This window comes from Tiliqua scincoides, chromosome 2 (genome assembly GCF_035046505.1).
Source record: "Tiliqua scincoides isolate rTilSci1 chromosome 2, rTilSci1.hap2, whole genome shotgun sequence".
In the NCBI taxonomy this organism is placed as follows: domain Eukaryota; kingdom Metazoa; phylum Chordata; class Lepidosauria; order Squamata; family Scincidae; genus Tiliqua; species Tiliqua scincoides.
The window spans coordinates 45,849,293-45,864,914 of NC_089822.1; positions in this window are offsets into that span (position 1 = coordinate 45,849,293).

The following is a 15,622-nucleotide window of genomic DNA, read 5'->3' on the forward strand; positions in this document are numbered from 1 at the left end:
CCTATCCAAATTTCCAGTGCCGATGCAGTCATGCCAAAAGGACACGCACTACATTCTGTGGTGGGGAGGCAGTCATGGAGGCCTTCTCAAGGTAGGGAATGTTTGTTCCCGTATGTTGGGGCTGTATTGCAGCTGCATCAGTGCTGGGAAGTTGGATAGAACTGGGCCCTTATATACCTGGGTTTACACTGATTCACAGTCCAATCCTAACCAACTTTCCAGCACCGATACAGCTGCAATGCAGCCCCGAGGTAAGGGAACAAACAGGATATAGTGTATGTCCTTTTGGCGTGGCTGCATTGGCACTGGAGAGTTGGCTAGGATTGGGCTTCAATCCATCTAACTGCAGTGGGATTTGTTTTCACAAAATTATTTCATGTGATTGGTGGTGACATTGCCTGAAGTCATAGAATCACAGAACACCAGAAGAGCATCAAGCTTCTTGACCGTGTCCCGTCTCCAAGTCAGGATCTTTATCATATCAGCTTTGTGAAGAGGAAGGATCAGTTCCACAAGAAGAAAATACTGAAGCACCACTTCTGTAGGCAAATTCTTTATATACTCAAGAGTGGTATCCACAGGGGAGGATACGGAGGTCTAGTTTCTGGATTCAGCATGTAGAAAAGCATTGTAAATTTCTGATGTCACATACGAGCCAGAGCGACTCCAAAGTCAGTTAACGTTCTTCACCCATCATAGAATCCTAGGCTAAATAATCACTGATCAATCTATGACCAACAGATTCCAAAATAGTTGGTAAATAAGCAGAGAAAGAAATGCAATCACAGGCATTTGCAATGTATACTGTCCTACCTAGCTATAGCCAGGCATACCACTTTACAGTTGAGTATAGGGAGCAAGATTCTCAGCAAGGTTAAAAGACCTGCTCTTGGATATAATCAATATTACAGTGTGCTTTTGCAATTGATTTTAAGAATGTTTGTCATGGTCTCTTTTTTGAGGCAATGCTAACAACATGGGTCAACCTTGTTTTGAAGAAAGCAATTTGTGCCTTTAGTGTGTGAAGCTCTGCCTTCAGCAGATAGTGCAGAAACTGATTTATAGTAGACGTTGTGTGGCATCCACAGTGGTGTGGCAACAGAAGAAATTCCTTCTGTCAATGGAAGGAGACTAATGCTCAAGCAAGGGGACTGTATGTGTGCACAAGAGATCCATAGATGAGCAGAATTCTCCATTCATGAAAATAATTTCAACTGATTGGGTACTACTGTGGACTGGATACCACCCAGTCAGTGTGTTCACTTATATACCTTCAATTTTATGGTGGGCAGCTTTGCACCCAGCTGGTTGAAGAACAAAAGAGATTGTGAGCTGGTCATAAAAGCTTTGTGTAGAAGGGACAGAGGGAAATATCTGAGTTAAGGCCCTTTCCCTGCTCCAGCTCCCCATTTCGGGGGTGACAAAATTGCTGCTGAACACTGGGGAACAGCCAGGAGTAGGCAGTGGCAGTCTTGGCCACTGTGGCACCGAGAGGCACACCTGAAAGTGCCACCCCCCTCTAAGGTCATCTGTGCGCCTTTAAACATCACTTCCAGTTTTCAACCAAAAACTGGAACTGATGTTTATATAGGTCCTTGGAAAGCCTTCTGAGGGTAAGGGAAGTCACATCACCTTTCTGGCCCTAAGAACATCTCTGAGGGAGTCAGTGGACACAGGCAGCCCTCAGTGCAGCACAGCTGGGGAGGCAGTGCCACTCCTCCATCGGTGCTGCCCAGTGTCTCTTGCACCCATGGACCCCTCCTAGGTATGCCACTGGGAGTAGGTAGACCTTGCCTTTAAATGTCAGGCCTGAAGTGGCAAACAGAGCCATATCATCTGGTCAGGCTACAGAAGAAAATTCATAAGCAGAAATGACCAAGGAAGATGGATTGGGTCAGTTCTTCATTGAACGTGTACTTGAGATGGGCCATGAGCCTTTAGATAAGTTATTGAGTTAGTAATCTGGCTTCAGGGCAGTTACAGGATGAGATGGCTTTGGTCTGCTTGATTGATGACCTGCTCCAAGAACTAGACAGGGGAAGTGCATCCCTGTTAATCCTGCTGGATCTCTCAGCAGCATTCAGCCACATCAACCACGATGTCCTTCTGGACTGGCTGACTGAGCTGACACTTGGAGACATTCTTTTGCAGTAGTTCTGCTTCTTCCCAGTAGATCTCAATGGAAGAATAATATGTCTATATGTTGGGTCTCTACTAACTTGTGTACTATAGGTCAGATTAACTAGACCAGTGTTTCTCAAACTGTGGGTCGGGACCCACTAGGTGGGTCGCAAGCCAGTTTCAGGTGGGTCCCCATTCATTTCAATATTTTATTTTAATATATTAGACTTGATGCTACCATGATAGGTGACTGCATCTGGGGAAATGTTACAGCTCTGTACTTTTAACAGGCTACTGTGTATATGCTTTTAACAATGATAGTAAATGGGACTTACTCCTTGGTAAGTGTGGGCAGGATTGCAGCCTAGGATTGTAAAAATTTTCCTGCTTGATGATGTCACTTCCAGTCATAAGATCACTTCCAGTGGGTTCTAACAGATTCTCATTCTAAAAATGTGGGTCCCGGTACTAAACATCTGAGAACCACTGAACTACACATTAATATAGAAGCAGTTCACATGCAGTAAATATACTTATATTACATTTCCAGGCCTGAAGATCAGTGACATGTGCAATGTGTGTATTTATTGAAAGTTTGTCACACCAGTTGCAATGCATGAAGAAATGATATAACTAGCCTCTTATCTAACTAGCATCAACTTTCCTAAATAAATGTAGCAAGAACCCATTTACAGTCTACACAACTAAAAGAAGACAATTTCTACCCAAACCATTTGGCCGCTAACAGCCCAGTTTTACTGTTGCTTTCCACAGATGGAATGAATATCCCTTCAGTGGAAGGCCCACTCTGTCGGTGCTGTGGCTGCAGCAACAACATGTGCAGAAGGGATGCCAGTATCAAAGGCCGATGACCACACAAGCATGCCTCCCAAGAACCCAGCAATTGCTGGAGGAGGTGAGTTGGCATGGGTGGCGGGCTTTGGGTGGGGAAAGGAGGATTGAGATGGAGAGGGGTGCATTGGGGCAGAGATTGGGGCCACCAGGAGGTATGTCGGGGAGGGCAAGAGTGGTTATCGGTGGCAATGGTGCCACTGCTATCCTCTGCTTTCCACCCAGCCTTGCTACCCCCCTTGAGTCCACTTGGACTTGTGCCATCCAAAGAGCTGGCACAGATCTATGTAGATCCATTGGGCACCATGGTGTAGTGGAATGAGTATGAATTTATTTACCTTTGTATCACTGCCCCCCCCCCCCGCCAGCTGGCAGGATGCAGCAGATGCTGCGTCAGTGTTGCTGTGTCACACAGACTGGCCGGCCAAGGATAGGATTGGGCTGTAAGCCACTGATGCTCTCTCTCAAGGCCGTACTGGGATGGGTTGATTAATTTATTCCACTGTTAAGGCTTCTTTTGAGTTTTAAATATATTTGTTGGCGGCTGCTATTTGTTTTGCGCCTTCTGGTGAATGTTGGAGCAGCTGTGTCCTACTGAATCCTTCTGCTGTTAAATTACCACCTGTCTGAAGCACAGCATTTGTAGCAAGGTGCTCTAATTTTATCAGCTCGTGTTTCCCCAAAGTAAAAGTGATAAATGATAGTTGCTTTGGAATAGATGAGGATATCATTGACTATATTCACCCCCATCATCTCTTTATTTTAGAAGAATATAGTTTTGGCTTTCAAAGCGTTATTGCCAGTCGGAGTAATGAATGTTTAGATTTCTGGGGCCCTATCAGTCGACCGTGGGCAAAGCAATCACACATGGAGGGTATGCATAGCTGGTTCTTAGTTTTCTCCGCATAGCTGGTCTCTGTTTTCCTCCTCATTTCCTACATGTGTTCAGGCAGTGCTTAGAGGTTGTTATGGCAGTGGTTCTCAGAATGAGAATCTTTCAGACCCACCGGAAATGATGTCATGACCGGAAGTGATTCATCAAGCAGGAAAATTTTTAACAATCCTGGGCTCGAATTCTACCCACACTTACCCAGGAGTAAGTCCCATTGACGATCATTATTAAAAGCATATACATAGTAGCCTCTTAAAAGTACAGATCTGTAACATTTCCAGAATGCAGTCTCAGACAATGGTATCAAGTCTAATATATTAAAAATAAAATGTTGAATTGAATGGCAACCCACCTGAAATTGGTTTGCAACCCACCTAATGGGTCCTAACGCACAGTTGGAGAAACACAGAAACACTGTGTTATGGTAAATGGGAGGCAGTGTTGTCAGATTGCAGGTTTTCAGCCTCAGGTTGTGACTGGAAGACTGTCCCTAGTAATATGTGATCAGGATGCCTTCCTTCTTTCTTTCCTAATCGAACTGTGGGACTGCACACCACTTCACCTCCTCCAATTTTGCTTGAAAGGAGGAAGCAGATTTGTTTTGCCAATCACTACGTAAGCAACAGGAGATACTGCAAGCATTTCACCAAGGGAGCTCGCACTATTGAGTTCCCCTGCTTTGATCCTGCAAGCGGAATCAAGACAGACACAGATATAGCTGCAAAAATCTTAACCGTTGCAAGTGAATTGGATGTTCACAGACATTCTTTTCATAAAATGCCACTCCATCCCCCACACCGGTGGGAGGGAGCACTCTTTGCTCAGTCCTGCCTCCACACGTGACTGCTGGATGGAGGGGGTCTTATTGAATTGGCTATAAGAGTGCAAGGGAGCTGCTTGGAGGGCTACCATGCAGTGTAGCTACTTCCCTGTGCCGTCCCTGCATTCGAAACGTGGCCGTATTTTACACCAAATCTCAAGGTCACATATGAATGACAGTCAGGCAAAATCTTTGCAACCCTCTGACACTGTGGACACATTCAAGACTTTGCAAATGCTATGCAGAAATTCAACTTCAGGTTGAACACCGAGACATCCCTGCATGCCTGTTAGCAGCTTTGTGAATTTCAGGTTGGGGGGGATGATTTCAACCTGGCAACCTTAAAGAGAGGTCAGTGCGCAGACCTCTTCCACCTCTTCAATACAAGTTACTTCTTATTTACAATGTAGATACAATGGTTGAAGGATGAAGAAATGGAACTGTGACAGCATGTTCAGTTTGCTTGCCTAGAAAAGGAATAAAAAAATCACAAATGTTAAGAAAAAGCAAGGAACTGTTCTTGTTATTTCATTTTCCCTTGATGATGAAAAGCTGTACCCTTGTAGCTGCATAGTCTTTCGAGAACCCTTCCATGTCCTCAATGAAATGAGCAAAAATCTCCTTCCCTTTTGTTTTTCAAGTACGTATTCACAAGCCCACATGTGGACTTCATATATTCCTCACCATGCACATCTAGAAGTATAATAGCTTTTTGCAACCTTGGGCCATTTCGCTGGGCCCTAGCCACCTACACTCAACAATAAGGGGACAAAATTGAAGAAGCTTTTTAGCTTTTATAGCTTATTGATTTTTCTATTTTCTGATGTATTAGAGCAATTTTTCAAACGTATCCGCCTTACCTTGATATCTTGAGTGTAGGGAGAGGATTTCACATTTATTAGCTTTGCTTTGGTAGGAAAAATGTGTGTGTGTGTGTGTGTGTGTGTGTGTGTGTGTGTGTGTGTGTGTGTGGCAGTAGAAGTTCTTCAGTGTTATCTGAGGGATATAAATGGTTTTGGTAAAGAAAAAGAAATCAATCCAGAGAAAAATGCAGAGCTTGTGTGCAAGCGTTACATAAAAAGCAGAGCAACAAGGAACACACTTTCCCAATGAGGTAACAAAGATGATTTTTGAAAGTATACTCTTGAATTGCAGTCAGACTCACTGATGTTCAATACCTTCCAAATAGAAAAGTTCTATCTTAATGGAGAGCATATAATGCAGTAAATACTTTTTTATTATCTCTGATCAACTGTGACAGCAATTTTTTTTTAAAGGGAGTGCGGCAGAGGAGTGGCCACCAGTGGGAGTTCAATTTTTTCAGAGTATGGACCATAAGAGGAAAAAAAAAATGTACAAAACATTTCTTGGGCCAATCTGGGGGAGGGCTCTTGAATTTTGAATGTTTTCAATGCTCTAATCAGGACAGAGATGTATTCCATGGCTTAGGATATGCAGGGCTGCAGTCTGTGACTTTCTTTCCTTTTCACACAGTGCAATTTGTTTCTCAAATGCCTTGTGCAGTTAATGATGTTCTCTGTCTCACACACTCACTGTTAATTGCCTTTAACACCTCAGCTGGCTATTTGTCTCCCCCCCCCCCCACTTCTAACCCACGGACAAAACTCACAGAAATTGTTCATCCAGGCTCAAATCCTGGCATCTTTATTTGAATTTGCTGTTGTGTCAGGACTAATCTCTTCCCACACGTTGGGGTTGCATCCGCCGGGGGGGGGGAGGCTTCAGGAATTGTGAATATTCTGATCTGCCAGCTCTGTTGTAATCAGAGCTGGAATTAATAAAGTGCCCTTTGTTCATAGACAGTGTCAACATTTTCCAGCGCGCTTGCATCTTTCTGCCTCTATACACAGCAGTGGTAAGAACATGTTGACTTCCCACAGTCATGAATTTCATTTTGTCATGTGACAGTCATCCTCTACGGAATGTTTATTTAATATCGCCATTCAGCTGTGGTGCTTGGTTTGCTCAGTGATTTTCCAGGCTAAATGTTCATGAGGACTGTAGATCTGGAGCTGCCAGACCAAATGAATTAGTTGTATATAGTTGTATTTAGTTCAGTGCTAGCCTTGTCTCAACAGATAAACATTTTCATATCTATACATTTTGAACAGCAGATCCAGGAGTGGCATCAGAAGTTGGCCACACTGGGCAATGACTGAGGGCCCATGCCCATCAGAGGGATGATCTATGCCAACATTTCTCAAACTTTGAGCGAGCTTTGTATTGGCAACCTTCAGTCTCGAAAGACTATGGTATCGCGCTCTGAAAGGTGGTTCTGGCACAGCGTCTAGTGTGGCTGAAAAGGCCAATCCGGGAGTGACAATCCCTTCCACACCGGGAGCAAGTGCAGTCTGTCCCTGGTCTGAGCAAGCTTTACTCTCTCAGTAAGTGTTTGCAGGGGAGAGGCTAGGGCAGTGACACAATCCCCAGGATCGCGTCGCTAAGGGGGGCAGGGGGGTGCTTTCCACTTACTTGTAACTAGGTAGGGCTGCTGGAGGCTGCAGGAGGTACAATTAGCCCTGCACAGCCCTCTGCAGGGCTCCCCAAGACTTGGAATGTTCAGTAAAAGCAGGCGCAAAGCACCTCCTACAAAAAAAGAGGCTTTGAAGAGCCCATCAGCAGACAGGTTTCCATGACCAGTGGACACTGAGCGGATTTTGCTTGCAGTAAACAAGGCAGTTGTTGACTAACTATTTGTTTGAAGAATTTGCCATTTGGCTTTGACCCAGCGCTCCATGTGCAAAAATAGTACTGAGCTTTTCAAAGAACCAAATCTGTAAATGGAAAGGTTTGCATTAAGTGGTAGAGGTTCCTAGTCAGTCCCTACAAGAGTTTGCTTTCTTTGTGCAGTATATTTTTTTTTCTGACCTTGAACCATGCTTTTTGCAAAGGGAAATATCTCTTACCTTTGAATGAATATGGAAATGGGAACATGCACAGAGCATCTGTGCCCCATTAATAATTGGCATTTGGCTCTGAGCCAACATAGGTTGCAATCTTGTATACACTTTGCTGAGAGAGATAGGCTGATGTCTGGGTAAAGAGACATAGGATTGCACTTTTAGAGCTTTGGTATGAAGCTTTGGTTTTCTGATAACAACAAGGCAATGTAGACTATCAGGGAACTTACATGAATTTTATATGAAATGACAAATAAACCCAAGTTTCAGACTGGGCTTTACAGTTTTAAGTTCAACTGTCCAGTGACCTGGCCACCTGAACAATCTTTTCAGACTCCTTCTCCAGAAAGTCAGCCCTACCAATGACCTAGACATGGGTGTAGCCCACACCTTGCCATGTCTTTTGTTCCTTCAGGAACATCTTGAAGTCAAGTACAATTAAGCTTTTGTGCCCTCCTGGAAAGCCACACCTTAAGACATCAAGTCCTGGAAATTCCTGGCTGCGCACCCAAGAGATGTTCCAGGTACCACTGTTTGCCCATGAATGTCATTATCTTCTTTTTCCAATACCTATAACTAACCTTGCTTTGAGAACATATTTTGGTGTTTTCTCCCCCACTGAAGATGTCCACTCTGTCCATTTTTCCTGCCCTCATGTTACCAGGAGCTACGTTCACTGCACGCCACAGGGTACCTTTTTGGGTGCATTTTAACTTTTCCTCTGGGACCTGATTCTAGCACAGCCCATCCTCGCTGCTCAGGAGAACATCGTAGCCCAGTCTACCCAGCAGACTAAGGATAGGTAATTTTTCTTTTCCTCTCTTTTACTCAAAACCAAAACACTAAAAACCATCTGAATACTTGTCCGAAATCTTCCATTCCCCAGTAACTATTCTAAAGCTCCCTCCCTCTTTTCTGTTGGGTTGCCCCTAGTTGAAGTCCAGCTGATGCTTTGACCCTCACTCTCTCTTTTTCTTTCCTTTTTCTTTCCTTCACTTAACTTGTGCCTTTCCAATCAGAGCTATGTACAAGTTTTCAGTGTAGGTAAGTGAAAAGTAATGCGAATTGGTGCAGAAAATCACATATAGACTAATAGGTTCTGAGCTGTCTGTGACAGTTCTTGGGGTGCTGGTGGACAGCTTGATGAAAGTGGCAACTCAATGTACAGCAGTGGCAGTAAAAACTAATTCTATGCTTGGAAAAGGTATTGAGAATAAAACAGCTAATATTATAACGCCATTGTACAAATCAATGGTAAGGTCACACCTGGAGTATTGCGTCCAATTCTGGTCACCACATCTCAAGAAGGATTTAGTGGAAATGGAAAAGGTGCAGCCTTTGGGCTGTAAGACCAGAAGCCTATGCACAATTACCTGGGAGTAAACCCAGTTGAATTAAATGGTACAGTATTTATTTCTGAGTAGACATACTTAGAATTGCACTCAAAGCCTGTCAGAGCTAATAATGCTTCAAAGATCATGCTCTGTTTGGCTTCATGATTACATCTTTTCTTTTTCTGAACTCCAGGGCACTCTCACCAGACTTATTACTAGTACCTAAAGCAGAGGAGTATAGCACAAACATCACAAAATACTTAATTTCAATTCGGTCCTGTATTTTCAGATTGATGGTATTTGATTCATAGTTTTCAAGCAGATGAAGCATATGAGGTACAGACTGAAGTTTGGGCTAGAGTTAAAAACAGCACTGATGCATGTGCACTTTGCTGATGGGATCATTTAAAGAGGTGATATCAATTTTCTAATAAGCTAATGTAATGACCAATAACCTGATTAGGCCCTTTGATTAATATGGCTACTTAAAATGCAACACTGTTAAACCTTGTATTTATTTCCTAAACTACCAATAATTAACATCTCTGGTAATTAGCTTTTCATGGTTGCTTGCAACATGGAAAATGAAGGTGCGGTAGAATAAAACAAAGTGATGGCACAGGAACCTGTGACAAATTCAGCAGTTTAGGGGAAACCTGGCCTTTATTTCTAATACAAATAATAATTCCTTAAGAATTCCAATTATTCAGTATCTGCTGTGGGAGGTATCAGCCAGAGGAGGAATGAGACCTTAGGTTTCTGGGAATTATGTCCTGTCCCGTCCCCCGTCCCCCGGTCTTGAGTTCTATCAGTACGAAATGGCAGCATGAAATGGCAGCTTGGGGACACAGAACATGTCAGGCAGCCCAGTCCTAACCTGTGCTTGAACAGCTGGCCTATGTTGTATCCAGTGCAGGGTTGGAGGTGGCTATGCAACCTGGGACAAGGGGATATTTTCCCCTTACCCTAAGCACTGCTGCAGCCACCATAATGGGGTTACTTGGATCTGCACCAGATAAATCGCTAGTGCAGCACCTTGAAGTTAGGCCAGGGTTGGGTTAGGATCCAGCCTAAGTACTGGTGCACTTAGCTTAAGTACTGGCGCACCCCCCTCCTGGGCCCAGCCCACCTACCAGTCCGTCCACTCTCCCCCTGCCCCGGAACGCCCCCAAAATGCCCAAAACGTTTGCTACACTCCCAAGCTGTTGTAAGAGACTTAACGCTGGCCCAGCACAATCTTAGGATTGCACTCACAATACGTTAGGGAGGTAGAGCCTGTTTCCATATATGACTTGTATAATGACTTCCATAATGATTTGCGCTTGGTGGTTGTTTTTACGCTCACACAAAATTCTGTAGTGCACTCCGCTCAATACTCTGCTCAGGATCAGATTAAATTTGGGCAGGGACTTCAACCTGCGTTGCTGAAGGGTAAGAGAGAATATGTCTTCTGTTGGAAAAAGGACTATAGCCATCAACTAACCAGAGTCAGGAGGTGGAATACCCTTGGTAGTATAGGTCAGAGAGAGAGAGAGAGAGAGAGAGAGAGAGAGAGAGAGAGAGAGACTCTCACGGGTCATAGAAGACAAAATTAAAGGTCTGAGATAGGCTGTTCTGTGTCATCTGCATCCTGGACAATACACTGCTGTCCCCAGATGGTGGTGTACCCATTTCCCCACATCTTGACCCTAGGTTAATGCCAGCACAGCACGGAGCCTAAATGGATCTTTCCAAGACATATTTTTTGCCTGTGACCCACCCCCTCCCTTCTAAAGCCAGGCTTCAGGAAAGGATGGTAAATTTCAAAAGGGACAAGAGGTACTCAGGAGGTACCTTTAGTAGTAGTAGGAACTCTATTGTCATTGTGCTACAGCACAACAAAATTTATGCACCATTGAGATACAACCATAAATGCATACTACAATTCCAACAATCACACTCACCCACTCATTCTATACAACATGCATCATAATATAAAAACAGTATAACAGACCATAATGGCCAGGAGCGTGGTAACAACTATATCGCCTTATTCAGTGTAATTATGGCTGTGGGATAAAAACTGTTCAGGAATCGTGTGATGCTGCTCTAATAGTTCTGTATTGTCCACCCGAAGGCAACAGTTCGAAGAACTTATGAGCCGGATGGAAGGGGTCTCTCAGAATACTATGTGACTTTTGCAGACAGCGAGATGTATAGATGTCCTCCAAAGCTGGTAGATGAAGGTTGATGATGTGCTGCATGATCTTAATAATTCTCTGCAGAGCTTTTTTGTCCCCTGCATTAAAGCACTATTTGCTGTGGTGTTTTTTTGTTTGTTTGTTTGTGTTTTTTTTGGGGGGGGGGTGGGGGTTCTGTGCACTTGTGATGTCAGAGTTCTGGGGGCAAGACTCCCTGGGTAACTAGTCCACAATCCAGATTGGGACTGAGGCACAAGACAGAAGTCTGCTAAACATGGGGAGTCCAGAGATGGCCTGATGATGACCTTTGCCATTCATCCACCTGAGAAAGAAATGAAAAAGCTGAAGAAACAGGGTCATCTTTGGCAAATTGGCAAACCTACTCACAACAAACTGATGGATCCTGATACAATATTTACAGAAAACACTGGTACAAGTGTATTGAATATTTTCACATGTTGCTGCTATACTGAGCTCTTGGATGGCTTAAAATATAATAAGCCAAAGGAATACAGGAAAGCCGCAAATGCAAAACAAGCAAATGAAATGAAGTCACAAGATTTGATTCCCTGAAAATAGCTGCATTCAGTTTGTTTAAAGCAAATATTATATATCACGTATTCATTATCGGCTCCAATAAAGACAAAGATAATTCTGAGCTTTTTGGTTCAGCCTCTGTGGCATTGTTCACACAAAGACGTTGATTAACATGTTTATATATATTTTAGCTCAGTGGTTCCCAAACTTTTTAGGACTGGGACCCACTTTGTAAAATGACACTCTATTGGGTCCCACTTAGTTTTATTAAAAAATGTTTCACTTTACCAACCACTGATGCCTCTGTTTTTATCCTTTTCACCATGGTGGGATACACTTTCTGGAGCATTAGTTGAACTCCATGTTCATCAGATTGGGATCATTCTGGTGGTCTTGCTTTCCCCTTCACTGAGGCATGTTCACCTACTTGTGAGTAAACGCACACATGTGGCTCAGTTTTCATTTTCCATCGGGCTCAATACATTTTCCTTGTCAGCTTGGAGGAGGGGACCAGCAGCAGACCTCCCCAGCCCTGCACCCAGGGCAAAGGTCCTTGATGGCATCCCCTGTGGGCTGCTGCCATCTCCCTGCACAAAAAGCCACCCTTCCCACTCACCTGAGGCTCACAGAGCCTTGCATGACCTCCAGCTGGCAAGCCTCTCTGAGGTTACCCAACGCTTTAAATTGTGCTTCTGGAAAACCAGACCACAGTTTCTGATCCCATCAGGAGCCTCAGAGAGGCTTCCGCTGGGTCCTAGCAGCTAAGCCATCAGATCTAATGGCAGGTCTGCAACTGGAGGGGACTTCCTTTTTCAGAGTTTGTTGGGGCCTATGTTTATTGGATTGGGACCATTCTGGTGGTGTTGTGGCCCCCTTGGTTGGCCCTTCAAAGTGGACCAAGGCATGTTCACCTAGTCATGAATAAATGCACACATGCTGCTCTGTTAACTATTTATATGGCGCTCAATGCATTTTCCTTGTCAGCTTGTCAGTTTCATAACCCACCAAAAAACAGATCACGACCCACTGATGGGCCCCAAACCACAGTTTAGGAATCACTCTTTTAGAACTTTGAGGTTGCCGCCCCAACAAGAAGACTGGCTTGGAAGTAAGTACTTCTAGAATTGGGGCTTGAGATGTGCTCAGGCCACATATGATGTCAACACAGTTACAGGTCAATCCATAGCTCAGTGAAAGCCAGATTGTTGGGATTTAAGCAGATTTAGACTGCAATTCTAAACACTTTAACGGGGAAGTAAGTGTCATTGAAATCAATTGGACTTATTTCCACATAAATGAGTTTAGGATCATGGGCCAGTCCCTGATTGAAATCAGGCAGTGAGGTGGTTTCACTGAGAGCAGGCAGTCTTAGTATGTATTAGTCCATCTGAGCTAAGACGAATGAATAAGACGAAAACAATTTTACAGCATACTCAGTAATAGTTTTATGTTTCTGAGCACTCCAGTGCTCCAGGGATTGTACATTTATTGTGTTTTCTTCATCACTTCTTCCTTCTTTTGCTGTAATTCCATACCTAATTATAGTCCAAAGGCTATCAGTCTGTCTAAAGATCTACGTCCTGTATTTCAACAAATCTCCTGGTGTGACAAATGGAGGGAATTATTGTTTTTCCAAAGCAAGAGGAGTTTGGGATTTGGTTGCATGTTTGCTGTCAACTTAAAAGAGATTAAATGTTACAGTCCTGTTAGCTTGTCTTTGATTCTGAACATCAACTCAAAATATAACTATGTTGTTTTAAGTAGTGGTGGGTTTCGCAGCTTATTGAGACATGCATTTCATGGTTTGGGACCAGCGTGGCTGAATTACCATCTTTTCCTGTATTAACTTGCCCACACATCATCTGAGGATCTGCTCTATGTTCCATTCAAGGACGTTCCATGCTCCATGCAGGAAGGTGTGGTTGGTTGTGACAGTAGTCAGAGTCTTTCGTTGTGGATCTCACTCCCCTTTGAGCAGTGTTATTCAGACTGTGAGGCGCGGCTCTTTAGGGTGGCGCCAGGAACTCAAAGGGGAGGCGCGGGATTTCCTCTCGCAGCGATACAGTCACACCCCTGGGCAGAATACGAGCCCCTCTTCTGCTGCACTTTTTTTTAAAGTAGAAGAAACAGGAGTTGCTCAGCTGCAAGAGTGGCTGCTGCCACCCCGCCCTCTTCTGAGCATGCTCGACTTGCAGTCCTTAACCCTCGCCGATCCTTGTCTGGTTGGTTCCTAGTTATCAGCCTGGGATCGCTTCTCATCAAAGTGGAATCTCTCTTTTCAACCCCCTCCCTCTTCCACTCCCCCCTTTTGAACTCCAAATCTTCCTGCTTTCCTCCCCCTCCCCAAATAAAATGCTTCCTATTTTACCAGTCATCAGGACTCTTAAAGTTGTTTCCATGCAGTTGGCAAAGGGGGAGGGGAGAGACAAGCACACACTTTACTTGGCCAGGAGCAGAAAAAGGGTACTGTTTTTAAAGTGATTTATTAATCTTGTTGTTTGACTGAAGAGGAAAGGCTGTATTTTTAAAGTGATGATTTGCTGTTTGAAGGGAATACTTTTCAGCCATTGATGAAGTGATTGCCAGCCCAATCCTATCCACACTTTCCTGGGAGTAAGCCCCCTTGACTCCAATGGGACTTACTTCTGAGTAGACATGCATAGGCTTGAGCTGTGCATCTCCTAGTATAGGAGACAAATCAGCTTCCTGACCAAACCCTTATCAGCACTGATATATTTTCATGGTCTATTTTTGTTTTCCCCACCAGCTGCTGGAAAAATTTAATTTCATTAAATTAATAAAGGGTTCAATCCTATCCAAGGAGAATGGGAGAAATGACTAGTTGGATTGGGGTCCACAGGGGTGTGTGTGCGTAATGTTGGTCAGACTGGTTGTTCAGAAAGTTCATTGGATAAAACAATTCTATTGGTATGCTTACAAAGTTAAAAAAATGAGTCCTCCTGGACCAGACAAAATCTACCTACTCCAGCTTCCTGTCTAAGACAGTGACCAACAGCTGATCATTTATAAAGCATGTATATTACTGTGTATTAATAATATATTTTTAAGATCTACTTTTAATTAATGATATGATTAATATAATTAATATTAATATAGTTGATATATATTTAATATTATAATAAATATAATATTATAATATTTAATATATTTAATATAGTTAATATTTATGGTCACTTCCTGTTTAATGATGTCACTTCCAGCCCTCAGGAACATGATGGGGAGTCATGGCCAACTGCCACGGGGGTCAAGGGAGCCACTGGCCGGAAAAGTTTACCACTGCCTTTAAGGATCAGCTGGCCCCCAAACCAATTTTGTTCTGTTTTTGGTCTTTCTTTGAGTCATATTGCAATTATTTTGTCAGCAGTGTTTCTTTCTTGGATGTTTTTTGCTTTGCTGTTTCAACCGGATTTTATTGTTGTTTTGTGACAATGGACAGCTGTCCTGGTAAATCCTTAACTGGGATAGGAAGGCTGCCAGGCTTGGGGCAGGTGTTAGGATACAGTAGAGACCTCCTTTGATGATCCTGCCCCCTTCTGGGCATATCCCACCCCTGTTCCTCCCTCCCTCTCCCCTTTACACTCCCCCCACCCCTGGAATGCCCTCCCATCACTCTCTCCCAGCCCCTGCACCTCTCAGCACTTTCCTTACTTCCACCAGTGGCCGGGATCTTGGATGCAGCATTGGCGGGACAGCGCAGACCTTCCTACCAGCACTGCTTACTCTAGAGTCACTGCAAATGTGCTTTTCTCTTCTCTTCCACTGCTTCTTTTCATTTTACTTCTCTTTTACCAACTCCTTGCTGTTCACCCTCCCACACTTCCTGTGTCCCTTTCACAACCCCTTATTTGGCAATATTTCTGTTGCTGACAATCATGCTTTGCATTTATCTTACTTGTGATCGTCCTATAAAACCTTTGCAGGCTCCCACCAAAGTTGGCCTCAAA